This window comes from Lampris incognitus, chromosome 4, assembly GCF_029633865.1.
Source record: "Lampris incognitus isolate fLamInc1 chromosome 4, fLamInc1.hap2, whole genome shotgun sequence".
Classification (NCBI taxonomy): Eukaryota; Metazoa; Chordata; class Actinopteri; order Lampriformes; family Lampridae; genus Lampris; species Lampris incognitus.
In genome coordinates, this window is record NC_079214.1 from 60,202,265 (window position 1) to 60,213,015 (window position 10,751).

A 10,751-nucleotide genomic window follows, 5' to 3' on the forward strand; every position below is an offset into this window, starting at 1 on the left:
GGTTGTGAGTGCTTGTTTGTATGATTGCAGTGGGTTTAATGCTGTAGAGTGTGTTAGACCAGCTTATCAGACAATAGGTGATGTAGGAAACAACCATTGAGTGGAAGTATATCTTTGCTGCCTCAGTTGATAGGAAGTCTCTGGTAGACCTGAAATTTGTCAAACTAAACTTTACTTTATTGCAGACCCTTTTTGTGTGGGCTTTGAGTATTTATATTCTGAGGCAACTTGTAGTCTCTCTACCTGGATGAGAATATCTTTCTCTACATTTATGCTGTTGCCTTATGAGAAAAACATACAAACTGTTTTCGACACATTCACTTGCAGACAACATTGATTAAGCCAGGATGTGACCTTCAACATAACATCTGTTAACTTGATTGCTACCTATTCTGTAGTTTTACCATGAGAAGAAACAACTGTATCATCAACATACATTAAGACGTCACATTTTCCACACAGCATGTACATTAATGTACATGCTGAATAAGGCTGGATCCAGTATAGCCCTGTGGGTCACCAGTTGATAGATCTACAAAATTAGATGTATAATTATCAATTTTGACAAGCTGGGAGTGAGAAGAGAAGTAGGCTCTGATAAGGTTGGCAAATTCGGAGGAAAGATTGAAATTGAGTAGTATATGCAACAGGATGTTATGATTAATGGTACTGAATGCTTTCTGTAGATCAAGGAACACGGCCCCTACAGCCTCGCCTTTGTCCATTGATGCCTTAAGCTTTTCTATGAAATAACATGTAGCCGTTTCTGTTTAGTGATTAGCCCCGAATCCAAATTGCATTGGGTGCAGTGGGAAGGAGCTATTGTTGAGATGGTCAATGATTTGTTCGGCAACTAGTTTTTCAAATACCTTTGTTAGTATGGGTGAATATTTTTATTGTTTTTGTTTGTTGGTCTTACTTAACTCAACTCAAGATGATATTACGTCAATGTGATTTCAAGAAAGAGGTAATTGTGATGGGGACTTCAGCTTAAATTGGGAAGACAAGTCCTTAAGGAAAAAGCTCAAGCAAACTACTGATATTTAATTTGACTCAAATAGTTAAAGGTCCAAAAAGAATAACAAACAACACCAGTACCCAGATTGACCTAATATTCAGCAATAGACCCGAAAGATCCCAAAATCACATAACATGATAACTGGGCTGTCAGACCATAATATGGTGCTCATATTATGAAAATTAACATGCAGGGGGTTTCCCACGCACACTACCCATGGCAATAAAGAACTCTTTGGTATCCCAATAAACAAGCAAGAGGACTTCAAAACAACCATAAAAAACATAAACTGGGATGATCTACTCCGTGAAAATGATTCAGAACAGAACTAGCCAAAACTTTACAGAAAAATTACAATCTATAATCAATGAATTTTCGATTAAGATGAAACGCAAAAATAAGAACAGACTCTCCCCTAGGTGAACAATAATGTTCAAAAATTAATGAAGGAGCGAGACAAGGCCTTAAAAATAGCCACAAAATCAAAGACGCCCCATGATAGACATACATTCGCAATGCTAAGAAACCAGGTAACAATAGAACTGAGAAAAGCAAAGGCGGACTTCTTCATCATAATCATTGAAAACTCTCATGGTAACTCAAAAGTGATATGGATCCAGATTAAAAAAAAATTAACCAGCCAAAACAACATCATAACAAAGCCAATTGAATTGAAGGTCAATGACACAATCCTACAGAGCCCAGTTAATGTGGCATAGGCCCTCAATCAATAATTTGTTGAGTCAGTGACTACCAGAGCCCAAAGTTTCACAGTTCAACAAAGCAATGCACGGACTTTCAGTACTAGTGAGCCAGCGCTAGCTTTAAGACCAGCATCTGAGACAGAGGTAGCAAAAATAATCACATCACTCAAGTCTTTTCAAAGGCTACAGATATCTATGGTATGGACACACTCATGCTGAAAGAGATCAACTCCTCAATAGCTAAACCAATAATGCATATCATTAATAACTCATTGGGTCAAGCGAGGTTTCCCAAATCACCGAAGTCTGCGGTTGTGATTGTGAATCCTATAATCAAAAGGCAGTGACCCTCGTCTGACCACTAACTACACAGGCCCATCAGTATTTCACCCACAGTATCAAAGGTATTCAAAAATCTAGTTGCCGAACAAATCACTGACCATCTCAACAACTGTTCCTTCCTACTGCACCCAATGCAATTTGGATTGAGGGCTAATCACTCAACAGAAACGCCTACATGCTATTCATAGAAAAAGTTAAGGCGTTATTCTGTCCTCAGTGTATGTGTGACTGTACACAAATCAACAGATAGCTAACAGGCTTCAAGAGAAAGCCAGAGGCTGGAGTAAAGTTGAATGCTCTTTACTGTTGTCGTCATGCTCATGAAACGATTTTTATAAAACTGAAATGATACAGAAAATTAGACCAATTACTGTATGCTACATACATAAACCACATTATACACAGACATGATGTAAAATGACAACAGCTTACAATGTTCAAATATCCCATTAAAGCGATATGAAAATAGCTGTCTGTAACTTGTAAATATCTTGCAAATAATGTACACAACCTTCACCAGCTTCAAAACAAACAACACTGGCATATTTGCGGCAGGAAACTATCAAATAGCTATTAGAACGGGAAACGCCATAGCCACTCATAGCTAGTTTAGCTTTGACCGCATTCACATGTAGGGTGGCCAACCGTTCCTTAAAATAAGGAATTGTTCCTTATTATATATAAAATATATACGCACACACACACCTCACCAGTGAGGCGTGAAGGACTGGTTTGCATAAGGATGTAGTTGAGTATCCGTCTGGAGATGCCAATCATTCGCTTCCAAACTCCTCCCCTGTGGGAGGAATGAGGAGGATTGATTACCCATGAGCAACCTTCTTCACCCAGGTACTTCCTCACATTGGGCTCTTTAGAATCAGTGAGGAGTATATGCAACTCCTTGCAGGTACCTGTAAAGTTGGTTCCACAGTTGGAACAGATTTGCTTAGCAGGTCCCCGCAGAGCAAAGAATTGCCGCAAGGCACTGATGAAACTTGACGTGTCCATCGCCTCAATCAGCCTGCATGAGCATGAAAAGTACAGCCCACCTTTTGCTGTTAGCCTGACCTCCACGGGTTCGTCTTGTGGTGACAGCCCAAGGGCCGAACACATCAAGTCCAAGGTAGGTGAAGGGTGGTTCTGTGCTCAGATGATCGGAGGGTAGATCTGCCATCTTCTTTTCAACAGTTCTCCCACGAAGTTTGTTACATGTAACACATTTGCGGAGGATACTGCTGATACATTTCTTGGCCCCAATGATCCAGAAGCCTGCTGTGTGGGCAGACCCTTGTGTGAAGACACGACCTTGGTGCTTGACCTTTTCCTGGTAATGGCTCACGAGCAGTGTTGTGATATGGCTGTGGCCTGGGATGATGAGAGGGATGTGTTGAGTGCCATGTGGTTGAGCCTCCCTCCTATTCTCAGAAGGCCCTCTTCATCCACACAGGGGTTCAGTTTTCTCAATGGACTGTCTTTTGAGATGTCCTTTCCAGCAATCAAGCAGGGGAACTCTCTGCTGTAGGCTTCTCTTTGCACACACCTGACGATGAGAGTTTCTGCATTTGAAAGTTTCCCTGCTGTGTGAGGCTTTTTGCATGGATGCCAGCCACTACAGATCTTGTGCTTGGCTTTCGCTGCACTTCTTTCAGACTGAATGATATGCGTCAGGGATGTTATGGCTTGCACCAGAGACTTCCAGGACAAGAACCATTCAAACTAGATGCAGGAACAGGGAGAGTGGTGGCATAAGAACACACCTCAGTGACGGAATCTGGATCAGTGAGTTCATATGACTCCTCTCCTGAAGTGGGCAATCCTTCAGGAAGGGACAAGGACGGGGGCCCTGTGAGCCATGTTGTGCTAGCTAGCTCAGCTGCAGGTACAGATCGAGTAGCATGATCTGCCGGATTCTGAGTGGGGCAGACATAGTGCCACTGCTCAGGTTTGGTGAACTTCCTGATTCGCTGAACTCTGTTGGAAACATACACATAAAACCGTCTGGTCTGGTTATATGTGTACCCCAAGACGACCTTGCTGTCCATTCAGAACTGCAATGTGTCTGCACTGATGTCCAAACCACTCTCTATCACGCTCGCAATTTCCACTGCCTACACAGCCGCACCCAGCTCCAACTTTGGGATAGTGTGGGCAGCCGAGGGCACTAGTTTCGCCTTTCCCAGGACGAATCCCACGTGGCACTCTCCATTACTGTCGATCACATTGGTGATGACCTTCACCGAGACATCTGAGAAGATGTGGAGCTCTTTCCTTTGAGTGGTAGTAAGGGTGGCAGATGTGTAAGCTCTTGGAATGTTAAACTCACTCAGGTCTTGTAAGGAGCCTTTCCACATCCTCCATTCAGCTTCCTTTCCATCTGGAAGAGGGCTATCCCAGTTGAGGGCCTCAATGTTAGTGAGTTCTCGCAGCAGGAACTTCCCTTGAATAATGATCGATGCGACAGGTCCGCAAGGGTCGAACAGGCTGTTTACCATGGCTAGAACGCCTCATGTTTGAGCTCCCAGCTGAGTCCTAAGCTGCATTGGATGAGGGCCGAATTGCCATCGAGGTCCAGGTTCTGCAGCCCTTTGCATGATCTTCTGGCTGGAAGGCCTCCAAGACATCAGAGTGGTTCGACGCTATCTTATGGAGGCATAAGTTGGAGGCAGCAAGCATCTCGTGTCTTTTTCAGCAGGTTGATGGCTTCAGCAGCTGACGGTAGTGACTTGAGGCTGTCATCAACGTAGAAGCCATGCTCAACAAAGTGTTTGGCCTCCATGCCATACTCACTTGCTCCATGTTGTGCCGCACAATGAAGACCATAGACAGCTACTGCTGATGACGGGCTGTTGCCGAATACATGGACTTTCATCCTGAATTCAGCAATCTCCTTGCTGGGTTCGTTGTCCTTCAACCATAGCAACCGAAGAAAGTTTCGGTGGTCTTTTGAGGATGGTACACGTCAAAGATGGGTAAGTACCATCATTCTTCTCCCTCTCTTAGCGGTGGAGGTAATTCCGCCTGGTTGTGATCGAAGACCTTTTGTATGAAGTTCACAACGTGAGTTTTCATCTCAGGCTTTCTTTCTAGGGTGTGGCGCAGAGAATTAAGATGACTAAGAACCTGTTCTCAATTGTTTGGGAGCCGTCGCCAAGGGCATCAAAATGGAAGGGGTGCCACCCAGCTGTTGGTGTCATCCATAAACATCTCTTTGTCCATATGCTCCAGGAAAAGCCTGTCTTCGGTGGAGAGACCCACCTTGTCGTCATCCTTGGTTCTGTCAAAGATTGTGCTGCCGAGGCTGCAGTCATCGTGGACTGGGGTGTCGTGTGCAAGGCTGAGAAGAGAGATGCAGTGTTGTGCTTCGGTGCTAAACCTCTCCTTGACTTGAAAATTACTGGGGCACGGACTGAGGAGAGATGGACGTCCATTTTTGAGCACGTTGGTCCGAAATAAAGTCACAGCCACTGGCTTGTGGTCTGAGCCCAAGCAGACATCACCTATAGCAACCCAGCCGAGGTCTAGTCTTTGAGCACAGGGTGTGCTGGGAGGACCATTGCGTTGCTCTGACTTTGTGAACCTGAAGAATGTCGCATCCCAGAAATAGGATCCAGAGGCCCCAGTAGGGCCGCTTGATCTAAGTGTGGTATCTTGTGAGCTATGGACTTCAGGTGAGTGTGATGCTGTGCAGCTGCTGGAGTTCTCCCAGATGTTTAAGTGACCCCTGAACTTGTGCGGAGAGTGTACGGCGAATTTGACCCTTTAATTTGGAAGAGGTCGAAGAATTCGGACCTGGCCAGTGACCTGTTGCTCTGGTCGTCCAGAATGGCATAGACTTTTGTGGCTTTGTCTGAGTGTGCCTTAGCTTCACCAGGCAGATCTTAGAACAGGATCTAGGCTCTCTACCTTCATCACAGACCTCTGTGCACCTGGAGGTGACTGCTGGCTGAGGTGTCTCTCCTTCGCTCTCCCCACCATGCTCTGAGGAGGGATCTCCCATGTCCCATGGAGGTGGTCGAAGTGAAGCACTGCAATGTGGCAGTCACTCTCACATTCCCTGCACTTTAAAGCTGCCTCACAGTTCTTCGCCAGGTGCATAGTAGAAGAGCAACATCTAAAGCAGTTACCATTCTGTTTAAGAAAAGCCTTGCGCTCTTCAAGGGGCTTGCTCTGAAAACCTCCACGTTTTTAGAGGATGGGTTTTTTTTGTGGATAGGGCATCGTCTGTCAATGTCACCCCGCTTGCTGCTTGAACTGCTTGACTGAGGAGCTGATTGATGCGATGCGACTTCAGTCTTGTGAGTAGAGACATGACTTTTGATGTATCCTGAACTCCTTTCCACTCGTTCAGACTTCGATTGACCCGTAGAGAACCTGTTGGAACTGTTCGATGGGGCTGTAGGGACTGTCAAGAGAGTGAAGCTAGGGTCATTTCTTCTGCGTGCTTCACTACATATGAAGTATGTGAAGTATGCAAACGGAGAAAAAGACATTGTGCTGCTCCTTGTATGGAGAGCCTTGAGCTCACCAGCTCTCTTGCAGACCAAGTGGCAACTTCTCAACAATAGGGTTGACACCCCTGGCGGTGTCCAGGTATGAGAGCCCAGGCAAGTAGCCCTCAGATTTGGCAGACTCTAACTAACTTCCTTAGCAGGTCTCCCAGCTCCCTGAGTTTTAAGGGGTCCTTGTGACTGATTTTAGGAAAGTTCTCTATTCTCTCAAAGAGAGCTCTCTCGATAACCTCGGGGAAGCCATAGCACTCCTCTAGGCGATCCCAAGCCATTCTTAAGCCCATGTCAGGGCTGGCAACATGCACGGAACAGATCCTTATGACGTGCTCCCAAGACTGATTTCCTAACCACTTTGTTAAGAGGTCAAGCTCCTCGCTAGCACATAAGTTTAGTCCTCCAGTGGCATTGAGGAATGAGGACTTCCACGCCCAATAATTTTCTGGGCGATCGTTGAATTTGATGAGGCCAGAATTCACAAGCTGTCGATGTACCAAGTACCTTGTGATGACACTCATACCAGTCCTGTCATCCGTAGGCACAGTATGTGGCTGTAATGAGGCTCTGTTGAAAGAGGAAGAGTGCGGCTGAGCAGAGAGGTGGTGATGAATTGCTGGCGTTGGCCTTTTAGGTTGCTGTGCTGCAGGAACATCATTCTTGGGTAATAAGTGAGAAGCACTGCTGGGACCAGGAGCACGTTCCTGTATATCTGATTTGACATCCGGTTTGATGAGTGGCAACAGTGATGGCATATATGGGTCAAGTACTGGGTGCTTTTCATCAATAAGATGCAGCTGGGAGTGGTGTTGAACATATTCGCGGGTGCGCTGCATGGCAACATGAACTTAATCGTGGTGACTCCTACTGCCTTCTCTACTATTGATCTCTGCTGCTGCCTCGAGAACTTCAGCTTTTGCTAAGGCTACTGCTACCTCCCTCTCGTGCTCCAAAGCTGATAGCTCAGCTGCTATGCATGCCTCTTTGATCTTCAAGTCAGCTGCAAGATGAGCCTCTTCTATCTTTAGTTCACTTTCTCACTGAACGAAGGTCACGCGTGCACGCGCAGCTTCGACTTTAGCGTGGGCCCTGGCTGTGGCCCTGCTAGCTGAAGAAGATTTAGACAAGGTGGATAAGTTGAAATGTTGTGATCTTGCTTCATGTGCAATGTCCTGTTCTTTGACACCACCATCAGTGATGGACAATTTCTCCAGTCCAGCTTCACTAGTATGTGACATCGTGAACTGCAGTCTTCCAAAGACACATGAGAAGGGGTGAATATGGAGGCCTTTGCATGCACGGGAAGGTGTACTTGCATAGTACCTTATTTTCCTGATGGTGTGGTGCCTGCCGTGAAGACACTTTTTTACTATTCTGTCCTCAGTGTGTGTGTGACTGTACAAAAATTGACAGATAGCTAACAGGCTTCAAGAGAAAGTCGGAGGCTGGAGTAAAGTTTAATGCTCTTTACTGTTGTTGTTATTCTCATGAAACGATTTTTATAAAACTGAAATTATACGGAAAAAGAGACCAATTACTGTATGCTATATAAATCACATTATACATCCACAGACATAAAATAATGTAAAATGACAACAGGTTACAATGTTCAAATATTCCATTAAACTGATATGTAAATAGCTGTACATAACTTGTAAATATATTGCAAATTATGTACACAACCTTCACCAGCTTCAAAACAAACAACACTGGCATATTTGCAGCAGGAAACTATCAAATAGCTATTAGAACGGAAAACGCCATAGCCACTCATAGCTAGTTTAGCTTTGACCACATTCACATGCAAACAAACTAAATATCTAAATGATACATGACAGAATACACCACATGACACCCATGCACTACTCTAAATAACCGCAAAAGTAAATATAACTCACAAGCAATGCTTTCCAAGGCACAAACAGAGGAGTGAAAGAGTAAGGTAGCTGGGGCTGCAAGCTGACCACATACAAAGGAAATAACAAAAGCATTTCCTGATCTGAATCTCTGAACTATGACCAGGTTGTGTCACTAAAATAACCAATGAGAACAATAGCAGGGAACAAAGTAGAGAATAATGTATTACTCCCAAACGAACACCAGAGGGGAGAAAACACCAAAAACAAATGCAAGTCTTTACAAAACATGACAGCTTATCAGATCCTACCTCTCATCTCGCTCCTAGCTTGTTAAAATCGATATACATCTAATTCTCTAGATCTATCAACTGGTGTCCCACAGGGCTCTATACTGGGTCCAATCCTATTCAGCATGTATATTGTGGAAAATGTGGCATCTTAATGTATGCTGATGATAGTTATTTTTTCTTATGGTAAAACTACAGAGGAGGTAGCAATCAAGTTAACAAATGTTATGTTGAAGGTCACATCCTGGCTTAACCAATGTTGTGTGCAAGTGAATGTGTCGAAAACAGTTTGTATGTTTTTCTCAAAAGGCAACAGCATAAACGTAGAGCAAGATATTCTCATCCAGGGAGGGAGACTCCAAGTTGTCTCAGAATACAAATACTTGGGGGCACACTTAGATTCAAACCTCGGCTTCAAAACACACAAAAAAGGGTCTGCAATAAAGTAAAGTTTAGTTTGGCAAATTTCAGGTTTACCAGGGACTTCTTATCAACTGAGGCAGCAAAGATATACTTCCACTCAATGGTTGTTTCCTATATCACCTATTGTCTGATAAGCTGGTCTAACACACTCTAAGGCATTAAACCTGCTGCAATCATACAAACAAGCACTCACAACCTTAGACAAGAAGCCATTCGGTTTTCATCATTGCCTTAATCTAAAAAAGTATAATCTACTTTGCTTGGAAAACCTCATCAAATACAAAAATGTCTGTGTAGTTTATAAGATCATGCATTGTTTAGCTCCTCCTCGTCTGTCCAGCTTCACCAACTTCGAATCTACCACAAACTGAGCTACTAGAGATGCAGCTAGCGGGGACTGCACAATCCCACTCAGGAGAACTGCATTTAGTCAGGTTGTCTTCTCCTTTAGAGCATCACATCAACAGAACTCAGTACCACAATCAATTAGAGAGTCCCTGTCCTATTATTCATTTAAGTGTAATGTCAAGAAATGGCCTATTAAGAACCAACGATGTCATCATTGATGCTATTTGCACACCCCTTTAACATGTTGTTTAACTGTATTGTACATTAGCTGTGTTGAATGTCTGCTTTTTACATTTGTATATTCTGTATATGTTTTCTTGCTTGTTCTTGTATTGTATACTATGTTGTATGTTTATCTTTATTTATTTATTTTTTGTACTATTTTACTATCCTAGGAAGCCAAGCCGGCAAAGGGACTGCCGATGGAAAATAGCCTCTTGGCTAACTCAGGTACGTTTACATTTGTTTCGAATGTTGAGTAATGTATACTGTCCCTTCCCAAATAAATGTTTAAATGTTTATGTGTAAAGTTACATGAGGCCACACAGCACTTCTTATTAAAAGAGCAAAAAGTATACATAAATGTATTCAATTTAAATTGTATTCCAAAGCAACTTATTTGAACTGTATGTGGGGCCCGGGCTAATATTGGAACTGTTATGGACACGGGGCACCCCATTTTCATTAGTTTGCATTGTTGGTCACATTAATTGGTTTGTTTATTTTTTGATTATTTATCACAACTTTAATATTTGGCTATATGAATGTGGGTTACATGTGAGAAGTTAATACAGGCACTTTAGGGCAGCTAGGTGTTCTCAGGGGTCCTCAGGTAAAGGCGGGGTGCGTCAGTAAACAGATCGCCTGCAGTGAAATGACCGAGTGACTGATGTGTCTGTGTCTCTGAATTATCAGATTAAAAAGAGTGAAAACCCATGCACGCCTGGAAGTCCCTCTTCGTCCAAGTGTGCAACATGTAGCTTAAGTGGGCTTCACATACAAACAGTTGGAGTGTAAACTGCTATGGCAACTCCTCTAATGTGTTACTTGACTTAGTAAAATTTTGCTTTTTTTCCCTGTCCATCAGGGAGAAAACCCGAGTAGCTGGCTGCAGACAAAATGGCGGACCTCCGCAAGAGGCACCTCCACGGTTGACAGGAAATCACGTGACCTCCGCAGGTGACAAAAACCGGACGTTGATTTTCTTCGTTTCGTTCTTTTTTTCGTGAGCATGCGCAAGAGGCACAACAATAGCGATACGTTAGCTA